Source organism: Lipotes vexillifer, unplaced genomic scaffold (genome assembly GCF_000442215.2).
Source record: "Lipotes vexillifer unplaced genomic scaffold, Lipotes_vexillifer_v1.1 scaffold23, whole genome shotgun sequence".
NCBI classification, from domain to species: domain Eukaryota; kingdom Metazoa; phylum Chordata; class Mammalia; order Artiodactyla; family Lipotidae; genus Lipotes; species Lipotes vexillifer.
The window spans coordinates 4,322,973-4,333,663 of record NW_006796283.1 but is presented as its reverse complement, the minus strand read 5'-3'; positions in this window follow the sequence as shown (position 1 = coordinate 4,333,663).

Here is a 10,691-nt window from a genome sequence, read left to right as displayed (position 1 = left end):
CTAACGGCCTTCTGCTCTGCACTGCACACAGGGTCTCCCAAGAAGCATTGAGCACAGCCCACAGCCCGCCCTCGGGGGCACACGTGCCCCAAACTAACTGCAGTCTACACGAGATCTCTGTTCTGCTTTCCAAACGTGAGACTCAGCTTGGCCCTCAGATGTGCAGAAACAAAGGTTTGTTCCCATGCATCCCCAAAGATTCACCCAGCAGCAACTTCCTTCTGGAAGAGTTTCTCTTTCACCACCTACACTGATATATCAAAACTGTAAAGATGTGGGGCAGGTAACCCAGAAATGGGGAGAGCTACGTGTGACTGAATATGGAAGCCAGAAAACGAGAGGTCCGGGCCTCCTGAGCCATCATGCACCCTGTCACCACTCCCCATGATGCAGGACACCAAGGAAGCCACACTCGCCTCGGTTCCCGTGACCTTATGCTGCCAACGATGGTAGGAGAAAGACAGGTACCTTTGGGTGGTTTTGAACACAGCCACTGGGAAACTGACATCTGCCTCTTCCACAGAGGCAAGAGCCGAAAGCGGATTCCCAGGAGACACTGAAATGGGAAAGAGAATTAGCTTCCCCTGCAATCCGATGGGGCATCTTCTCACAGTGGCGGTTACAGGCTCAAAGGGACCAGGATTTGGGCTGGGGTGTAAACCTAAGGCCTTTATCTGCTTTATCTCATTAAAAATATGATTCAAACAGGAGAAGAAGAAACTAAATGCAATGCAGAGGTACATGAAGAATTTTTTTTTAATTTATTTCTTATTTTTGGCTGCATTGGGTCTTCGTTGCTGCACTCGGGCTTTCTCTAGTTGCAGCGAGTGGGGCTACTCCGTTGCAGTGCGCAGGCTTCTCATTGCGGTGGCTTCTCTTGTTGTGGAGCACGGGCTCTAGAGCGCAGGCTCAGTAGTTGTGGCATGCGGGCTCAGTAGTTGTGGCTCGTGGGATCCAGAGCGCAGGCTCAGTAGTCGTGGCGCACGGAGTTACTTCCTCCGTGGCATGTGGGATCTTCCCGGACCAGGGCTCAAACCCGTGTCCCCTGCATTGGCAGGCGGATTCTTAACCACTGCACCACCGGAGAAGCCCCATGAAGAGTTTTTATAGCTACAGCTGTCAAAAAACAAAACAAAACAAATCGCGTCCTGCCTGAGGCAATTTTAGTCACTGAAATTTTTACAGCCTCAAAAACAAACATTATTCTAACATTAAAATCATATGAAATTTAAAAACCAAAGAGGATTATGATTTATCTTTGATCAGCCACGGGTTAGTATTTTTGTCAGGAAAGCAAATGTTTTTCCTAGACGTTGTATTTTCTATAGTTCTCAAAGAGGAAAACAACAGTTTTTACCATAAGCTGCTAACATCAATTAAGGACAGAACTAGAGACAATTTCAGTTTTTCACTACCACAGGTCAAAAGCCATTACAGCAAAAACAAGCAAAATAAAAGCCACCATACTAAAAAAAAAGCTCTAAGCACACTCACTAACCTACTACTAACTGTATTAAAAAAAAAAACCCCAACCTAACCAAAGATTTGGATTGTTCCCAATATTTTGTTACAATGAAACTGGATCCACAGGTGACGACACTTGCGTTATTTCAGTCGTGCCATCTTTCATGGTGAGGCAGGCTATTCCCCAAAGCAAACTCATTCCCTAGTGATTATTAATTTGCTCATAAGCCAAATTATTCACACATCCCTATCAAAGGCCACAGAGCACTAAAAAGTAAGGTAAGCTGAGAAAGATACTAAAACCAGGGAAAACTCCAAACAGGGAGGCTCAGGAAGGAGACATGGCGGTTAACAGTGATGAGGCTCCTGGAGCCTCTGTGCCATGAATGCCACCTCCCCACCGTCGCAAGTCACCGCGCACAAGGGGACCAGAACCTGATGTCACAAAGGCTGTCACTGTGAGGGGAAGTCTAGGCAAAGGTGCAGAGAAGGTGGTGGTCCTGGGCCCCGGTTGGGTGCCAGGCACTTCAGTCACCTCCTCCGCTCTTCAGTGCCCACCCTGAGGAAGCAGGTGCTGCCATCCCCCTGCGGGGTGGGAACGCAGAAGTTCAGAGAGGCTGGTGAGCGCCTGAGGTAAGGTCAGTGGGAGCTGGAGGTGTGTGACGAGGATTCTGGCGCCCAGTCTCGCTGTCAGGCGGCCTCCAGCCCTAGACGGACAAAGTATGATCTTCAGGCCTCCAAAACTTGAGAAAATATCCAATTCCTTTAATTTATAATTTAGTCTTTTTCTGATTTGGTTAGGGGACCACATTAGGTCAGACGCAGCTTTCAAAGACAGGGGTCTACCATCCATTCTTGGTGTTTGGATATGCAAAGCCAACACGTGAAGCTGTGCATACCACAGTCTCCCTTTAACAAGCAAAGTACCACGGTCCTTTCTTTGTAAGATCACAAATCAGGTAACCCAGGCACAGGTGCAGCCCCACCAGGTGCCTGTGAATCTGCCCGCAGCTCAATCCTCACTTCCTTCAGAACTCGATTACCCCGCCTAAGATAACGTAACCTTTACCCTCCTCCACCCCCTCTCTTCGTTTCCTACTTCCTTTGTTCTGCTTCCTCTTTCTTCATACCTCATATAACCGCCTAACATGCTACCGACACATTTGTTGTCTTGTGTGGCAGGAACAATGTAGGAAGCTCACTGAAGGACAAAATAGCTCAGAGAAACTTCCAGAACATAAGCTCCCCCTTGAGGGGTGCTGACTATAGTTCAAAGGGCGCATCTTTTCACTATAAAGCAGCCTGCTACTTCTCCTCCAGCCTTCACACGCCCCCCTCAGCCTACAAGGCACCAAGCCCTCAAAGGAGAGCAGCTCATGGGGCAAGGCCGTTGCCTGTCCTGTTCCCTGTGACATGCCCTGGCTAGCAGACTGCACAGATGAACAGAACAGCTCAGGCTGGGAAGGAACCCAAAGATCATGCAACTTCCTCCCTTCATAACTAAAGCCACTGAGGTCCCTGGAATTCATGACACAACTGTGCTGCACCCCGTCAATTACTGCCTTCCACCCGGTTAACAACTAGAACAGCCCCCTGCAGTGCTGAGTGCCACGTGGCCACAGGTGAAAGGCTCTTCTTTCACTGATGTTGCCGGAAACAACCTGAAACTGACGTGCACCAGCTCCAAAACGAACAGAGATGAGAGGGAAAAGTTCACTCCTGAAGACAGAACAGAAAATGAACCCATGGAACCCTTCTCTGTCTTTCAATACTGTCTGAAAACCAAGATAACTTTCTCCGATCAAAATCTGGAGGCTCCACATTAGTCTCTCAGAAAAGAATTCAATGTGATCACTGCTCCCTGGGATGTACAAAAACAAACCTTAAAATACGGTGTATCTCAGAGTATCTAACCCACGGGAAGGCGTACAATACAGGAGTATCTAAAAGCGAAGATGCTGACCAGTTGTGGCCTTACGTTTCCTCGCCTATAAAACAGAATTAGAGCAGCTCCTGCCTAAAGGAAGCGTATAAGACTTAAAGGAGACAGTCCCCGTAAAGCCCTTAGCACGGAAGCCCTCAAAAAATGTTAGTTATGATTAGAGTGGCAGAACTGGACTCGACGAATGCTGTTCGAATAAAAACCACATAACACTTGACAAAACTCTTTCACGTCCGTCATCATAACGGAGAGCAACCCTGCGAGATAGTGCAGAAGTCATATCACCGCTGAGCCCAGGAGGAAACCACCTCGCGGCCGGAGCGAGCGCTCGAGGAGACACGGTAGGTTCGCAGCGGAGCGAGGCCTGAACGCAATTCGCTGCACGCGGCTCTTGGGAGAGCGGAATGAGGACGCGCGGGCAGTGGGCAGGGCGCTGAGAGTCAGCGGGAACTTTCGAAGAAAAGGGCGGGGGCTCGGAGGACAGACGGAGACCGGTGTTCGGGCGAGCGTCAGCCTGCTCAGCCGCGGGGATGGGCTGGAGCCCCGGGGCCGGCCGGCCGGGGGTGTGGTCGCCGCCGCCGCGCCTCCGCCTCTCGGTGCCCGGGTTCCCGCACCCGGTTCCCGCGCCCCGCTCCCCCGCGCTGGCCGGGGGATGTGGCAGCCGCCGCCGCACCCCCGCTACTCGGTGTCCCGGTTCCCACACCCGGTCCCCCCGGCCGGGGGTGTGGTCGCCGCCGCCGCGCCTCCGCCTCTCGGTGCCCGGGTTCCCGCACCCGGTTCCCGCGCCCCGCTCCCCCGCGCTGGCCGGGGGATGTGGCAGCCGCCGCCGCACCCCCGCTACTCGGTGTCCCGGTTCCCACACCCGGTCCCCGCGCCGGCCGGCGCAGCTGGATGGCGTCACCGCGGCGTCGAGGGCAGCCACCGCCCCTGCCGCCCGGAACCGGAGGGCAACGCCTCCCCGCCCACCTGCTGGGCGGTTCCGAGGGCCCTCACGCCTGCCCCAGCCGTCCTGCCGCTTCGTGGGCCACCGCCGCATCGCCACAGCACGGCGAGCGGCACGGCCACCGCCCTGCTGCCGGCCGCCGCCACCACCAGCCACTGCAACATCCAGTGCAGCGGCGAATAGGTCACACGGTGCCACACCCCCAGCCGACCGCCGGGTGCCTGACGCATGCGCGGTGAGGCCAAGGCGACGACGCGGGGACCTCTCCTTAGGTGTCTACTCTACGGCCTGACTCGGATCTCAACCTGCGCGCCGCCCTGGCCCGCGGTGACCGACGCGGGCGAGGTGCTGAGGGGACATCCAGAGCCTTTAGATTTATTTTAAATCCGGCGTCTCCAAGGACAGGTATTTTCGGGGTCCTCCATGGGAAGCGGCTCACAAGAGCGAACGCCGGCTCGCCAGGCGCAGCCCGCGGGCTCCTGGTGGTCCCGGCGCCGCGCTGGGAACCGGTTCTGGGAGGAAGCACAGCACTGGGGCTGCGTGTGCTGTGCAGCCTACTGCCGCTCACGGAGTTGTTGCTGCGTCACGGAAACCCACGCGTGCTGTCCAGGGATGTGGACGCTCTGATCGACGCCGGAGGGCCACGCTGGCCGCCCTGGAGCCCAGAATGAACCGACCTGGTCCTGGGCAGTGTCGTGGGCCGGCCTGTGCTGACCCTTCCACGTCCCCAAGGACGGCAGCCTGCGCCTCCTCGAAGCCCCACTTTCGCTTCCCCAAGTTCTGCAGGGGGGCATAGAATAACCACAGGCTTTCTCGCACCTGGGACTGCTGTTCTTTTAGTACATTCCGGAGGCAAAGATGCCTGGGAAAAGGCCCCGAAATGTGACGGACATCCCGAGTGCCAAAAGGGAACGGAAAGCAATTACCCTCGACGTGAAATTAGAAGTGTTAAGACGCTTTGAAGTGGGTGAAAAGCTCAGCCAGGTCGCAAAGGCCTTAGGCCTTGCTGTCTCTACAGTGGCGACAATCCGAGATAACAAAGAAAAAATCAAAGCGAGTTCGCAAATAGCTACTCCGTTGAGAGCCTCCCGTTTGACTCGCCACCGAAGTGCAGTCATGGAGACCATGGAGCGGTTGTTGCGTGTGTGGCTTGAAGACCAGAGCCAGCGAAACGTGCCCCTGAGCGTCACCGTTATTCAGGAGAAGGCTAAGAGTTTGTTTGATGACTTACAGCGTGAACAAGGGGAAAGCTCTCAAACAGCAAAATTCAGTGCAAGTAAAGGGTGGTTTGTGAGATTCAAGGAACGCCACTGTTTGCCGCACTTCAAGATGAGCAGCACGGCTCCTGGTAAGGAGGATGTATATCCAGAAATCCTGAAAAGCATCATCCAAGAAGGTGAGTACACCCCCCAGCAAGTGTTTAATGTAGATGAGACAGGGCTTTATTGGAAAAGAATGCCTGAAAGAACGTTTATTTCAGTAGAAGAGAAAGCTGAGCCCGGGTTTAAATCATCCAAAGATCGCTTGATGCTGCTGCTTGGCGGCAATGCAGCTGGGGACTTTAAGCTGAAGCCCTTATTGGTGTACCACTCAGAAAACCCCAAGGCTCTGGAAGGGTACTCCAAGCCCAATTTGCCTGTGATTTGGCGCTCCAATAAAAAGGCCTGGGCAACCAGGAGCATCTTTCATGAGTGGTTCACATACTTTTTTTGCCCTGCCATTGAAAAATACTGTGCCCAAAATAATCTCACCAACAAAGCACTGCTCATCTTAGACAATGCACCATGCCACCCAGTAAATTTGAGCGATCTGTCTGATAATGTAAGAGTGGAATATCTTCATGACAGTACAGCTGACTCGATCCAGCCCATGGGTCAGGGTGTGGCCTCTACCTTCAAAGCTCATTACCTGAGAAGAACTTTTGAGCACATCCTAGAAGCAACAGATGGGGACGATACAGCTGAGATCAGGGAGTTTTGGAGAAAGTACAGCATCATGGACGCTGTGGACAACATTGCAATAGCTTGGGAGGAGCTCAGGCCAGCAGCAGTGAACAGTGCGTGGAAGAACATTTGGCCCGAGTGTGTTCACTCCCAGAGTGTTTCCCAAACAGACAGCATTGCCCAGCTTCAGCAAAACATTGTGACCCTCGCCAAGAGTGTGGCCCTCGGAGAGGTGGGAGAAGCTGACGTGGACCAGCTGCTGCAGTCCCACGAGGAGGGTCTCTCAAATGAGGAGCTGGTGCAGCTGGAGCAGGAACCGGCAGGAGAGGAGGAGGATGGTGAAGAGGCTGCACCTGCCCTGCGCCAACTAACCACACGGGAGCTGTCAGCAGCCTTCTCACATTTCGAGGCCGGCTTGCAGGTCCTTACCAGCAACAGCCCTGATGATGCGTGGAACCTGAAGGTTTCGAGAGCAATCAACGATGCAATAAGCTGCTACAGGGACCTGTACAGTGAGAAGGAGTGGTGCTCAAAGCAGCTCTCCTAGGCGACTCGGTGCGTGACCAGACACAACAGGGTGACCTCCTGGGTGAGGCACAACCACGCCTCTGCTTTCAGGTGTTTAACATCCCTGGAAACCCTGCTTCTGGTATTTTCATTTTGACACTTAAGAGCATCAATTTTGGCATTAAAATTTTACCTAAATACGTGCTTTAAGAAGATTGAATGAAAGAAAATCCAGGGAAAGTTATTTAAAACAAACTACAAGGAGACTATCCCTGGTAGACATTAAAGCACACTGTAAAACCTCTCTGATTGAATCAGGGAGGTATTCAGACCTGTTGAATACAATAGAAAGTCCAGAAATAGATACAGATAGGCTTTTTTTTTTTTAATAGTGCAGGACAGCTGGTTAAAATTTGGCAAAAGATAGTTAATTCATAACTCACAGCATGCACAAGAATAAACAAACAGATGAGGGATCTAAATGGAAAAATTGAAACCATACAAGTACTACAAAACACATGGATGAATGTCTTTGACATGGGTGTTGGGAAGATTTTCTAGGACTCAGAATCCAGAGGAGGTTTAAGATTAATCAGTTTAACCATATGAAAAGGTAACAAAACTTTTCTATGAGGCTAAAATACAAACAAGGTCAAAGGTAAATGACACGCTGGAAGAAAATTTCTCACAGATAATGGGCTAATATCCCTGATAAGTGAAGGACTGTTAAAGATTGAGAATACCAAAAATCCAATAGAAAAGTGGGCAAAGCATAGAATTCATAAATAAGTAAACTAGATCCTGAAACATAAGCTTGACCTCAAGAGAAATGCAAATGAAAGCTACACAGATACCATTTCTCATCATTCAGATCGGCAATGATCAAAAAGTATGACTGCACATTCTCTTGGTGTGGCTGTGGCGTTACTGGCACCGTCATTCATTGCTGGTGAGAGTGCAGGTTTGCACGTCCCTTACCGAGGGGCATTGAACACTAGTGAAAAATATGTTTCTTTTGATTTAGCAACCCACTTTTAGGATTATACCCTAAAGATACACTGACAACAAAAGAAAATATATGTGCACAGATTATTTGTTGCAGCCTTGTTTGTAACTGCAAGAGCTACGGAACAGCCTGAAGTCTCAAGTGAAATAGTCAAATATAAAATGGCACTTCCGCACGGTGGAATGTAAGACAGTTGTAAATGATGATAGCTACCATAATCGTAGAATAAGGAAGAACTCAGCTGATGTGGAGTGGTTTCCAGGATACATTATTAATTGAAAAAAAAGCAACATGCAAGAGTAGAGTGTGCTACCTTTTGTGGAAGAAAGAAGGGAAACTAAAATACACACGTCTCTTACTCTTGTACGAAAAGAAACACAGGAAGGAGAAACTGGAGACTAAAGAGATTGGTAATGGGGGTGGGGGGGATGTAACTTTTGTACCTTTTGGGAAGTTCTGATTGGGGAACCACGTTAACATATCGCACAAACAAAAGTAAACAAGGGTAGGGAAATAAAACAGTGGAGTATGTGAACGGAACTGTGTTGCGCATGAATTGCATATCCACAACGAAGGGGGAGAAACACCCAAGTAAATTTTAAACACCTTATTTTGACTATATGCCCTCAGACTAGAGACAAAAAAGAATCTAAACAAATATTAAACGCTTGTTAGTAACCTTGTTTTTCACCAGCATAGGTGAGCAATGCCAAAGGTGCTTTGTGTGTACTCTAGGATTGAGCAAATAAGTATATTATGAATAATGGAGCTGGGTGTCTCACTGTCAAGCAAGGGAATTGCAAATATGAAAAAGGGAAAGAATGACTCTTGTGTTGTTTTGAAATTGGAAGTATCAGTGTAAACTCATGGTTTTTAATATGTTTATAGACCAATAAGGAAATGGACATGGGGTACTATTTCCTACCCCAGCCATGAGGGTAACCAACAACCACATCTTGTTTCCTGAGTGCCATGCTCCACCAGAAGGTTCTGGGGCTCCTCAGAAACATGACTGGTTCCAGGGCTGGGACTGGGGAAATTACAGAATAAGCCTGGAGTACCTTGCTATGCTGGAAAGGAAGCAAATGCCTAAAGAATGCCAGGAACATGTCAAAAGGACACAGGAGACAGGGGGACCAAAGCATCTCCAGGAGTAGGACAGATGACACACTACAGACACAGCATCACTTCCGTGAAAATCCCACCAAAAGTGCAAAGCCCAAATCCAATCAGAAAAACCCACACTGAAGGAAAGTCTCCAGAATAATTAGCCTGTGCTTTTCTTTTTCTTTTTTTTTTTTTTAATTAATTTATTTGGCTGCGTTGGGTCTTCGTCGCTGCACGTGGGCCTTCTCTAGATGTGGCGAGCGGGGGCTCCTCTTCCTTGCGGTGTGCGGGCTTCTCGCTGCGGTGGCTTCTCTTTTTGCAGAGCAGGGGCTCTAGGCACACAGGCTTCAGTTGTTGTGCTGCCACAGTAGCAGCAGTTGTGGCTCGCAGGCTCAGTACTTGTGGCTCACGGGCTCTAGAGCACAGGCTCAGTAGTTGTGGCGCACAGGCTTCGTTGCTCTGTGGCATGTGGGAGCTTCCCGGACCAGGGCACAAACCCATGTCCTCTGCATTGGCAGGCAGATTCTTAACCACTGCGCCACCAGGGACGTCCCCAGCCTGTGCTTTTCAATGTCAGTGTCATGAACCCTTCCAGATTAAAAGCTAAAACGACATGGCAACTGAATGGCAAAATCTGAATACGGTTTGTTGTAGGTTTTATGGTCCCAGATCAATGTCAACTTCCTGATGTTATAACCGCACTGCAGCCGTGTAAGGCAACATCCTTGTTTGGGAGTAACACACGAGTTACTTAGAGGCAAAGGGGCAACTTAACTGCCAGATGGTTCACAAGAGTGTGGAGAAAGGATGAAGCAAATAGGGCAAGATGTTAACATTTATGAAATCCAGGAGATGGGTACCTCGAAGTGTTTTTGCAACACTTCTATAAACCTAAATTTGTCAAAATTAAAAGGAAGTACTCTTTCATACCTGAAGGGGGTGGGTGGAGGCCGTGTCCTGTGATGCCCACGTGCAGCCTTACCCGTTTGAAGCTGGGGGTGCCAGCACCAGGCCCACGGACCCCCTCACACGCCTTTCCCCCACCCTCTGCCTGTGCCCCCATCGAGCTCTCAGGTCTCCTCGGCCATAGGGCTGCTGTCTACCAGCCTGTCTGGATGCAGCTGGATAAAGCCACCTTCTCAAGCACATTCCTGATGTTTTCTTTGAGATCCTGGTCAAAACCAGGGCTCATATCTCTAGAGAAATGTACATACACAGAGGTTTGAATGTAATTTGGGAGGGGGTGTAGGGTTCTCCTGAAGTCCAAGGGCCCTGTCAGTGGGTCCAGCTTGTGAAGACGCGAGAGGCTCCCAGGAGCTAGACCTGGGACCTGTACTGCTTACGGTGCGTTAACGAGACAGTCTTTCCACCGGGAGGGTTATGCAGACAAGACGTAGCTTCTACTCACTGAGCATTCTCCGTGTGCCAGGCTGTGCCCGGCGCTTCCTGGCACCCAAACAGCCCCACCAGGGATGTGTTTTAGTGCCTCTTAGAGGGGTCAGCACACTGAGGCCTAGGCACAATGCCCAGATTACAGTCGACCCCGTTGGATGGGGAGGGCTGTGGGCTGACTAAACCTGTGTTTGATTCGTATGTCAAGCAAACCCTGCCCTGTCCCCAGTTCAGCACACACACCACGGTCTGGAGAACACAGATTTAGTGAGACAGGGGCTGCAGCCCATTACACAGCTCTCCTGGGAGGGCCTGCCCATGCTAACTGGTTCCTTGGTGGGTTCTTGCTACCATGAGCTGGACTCAGAAAGACCCACACATGATTCT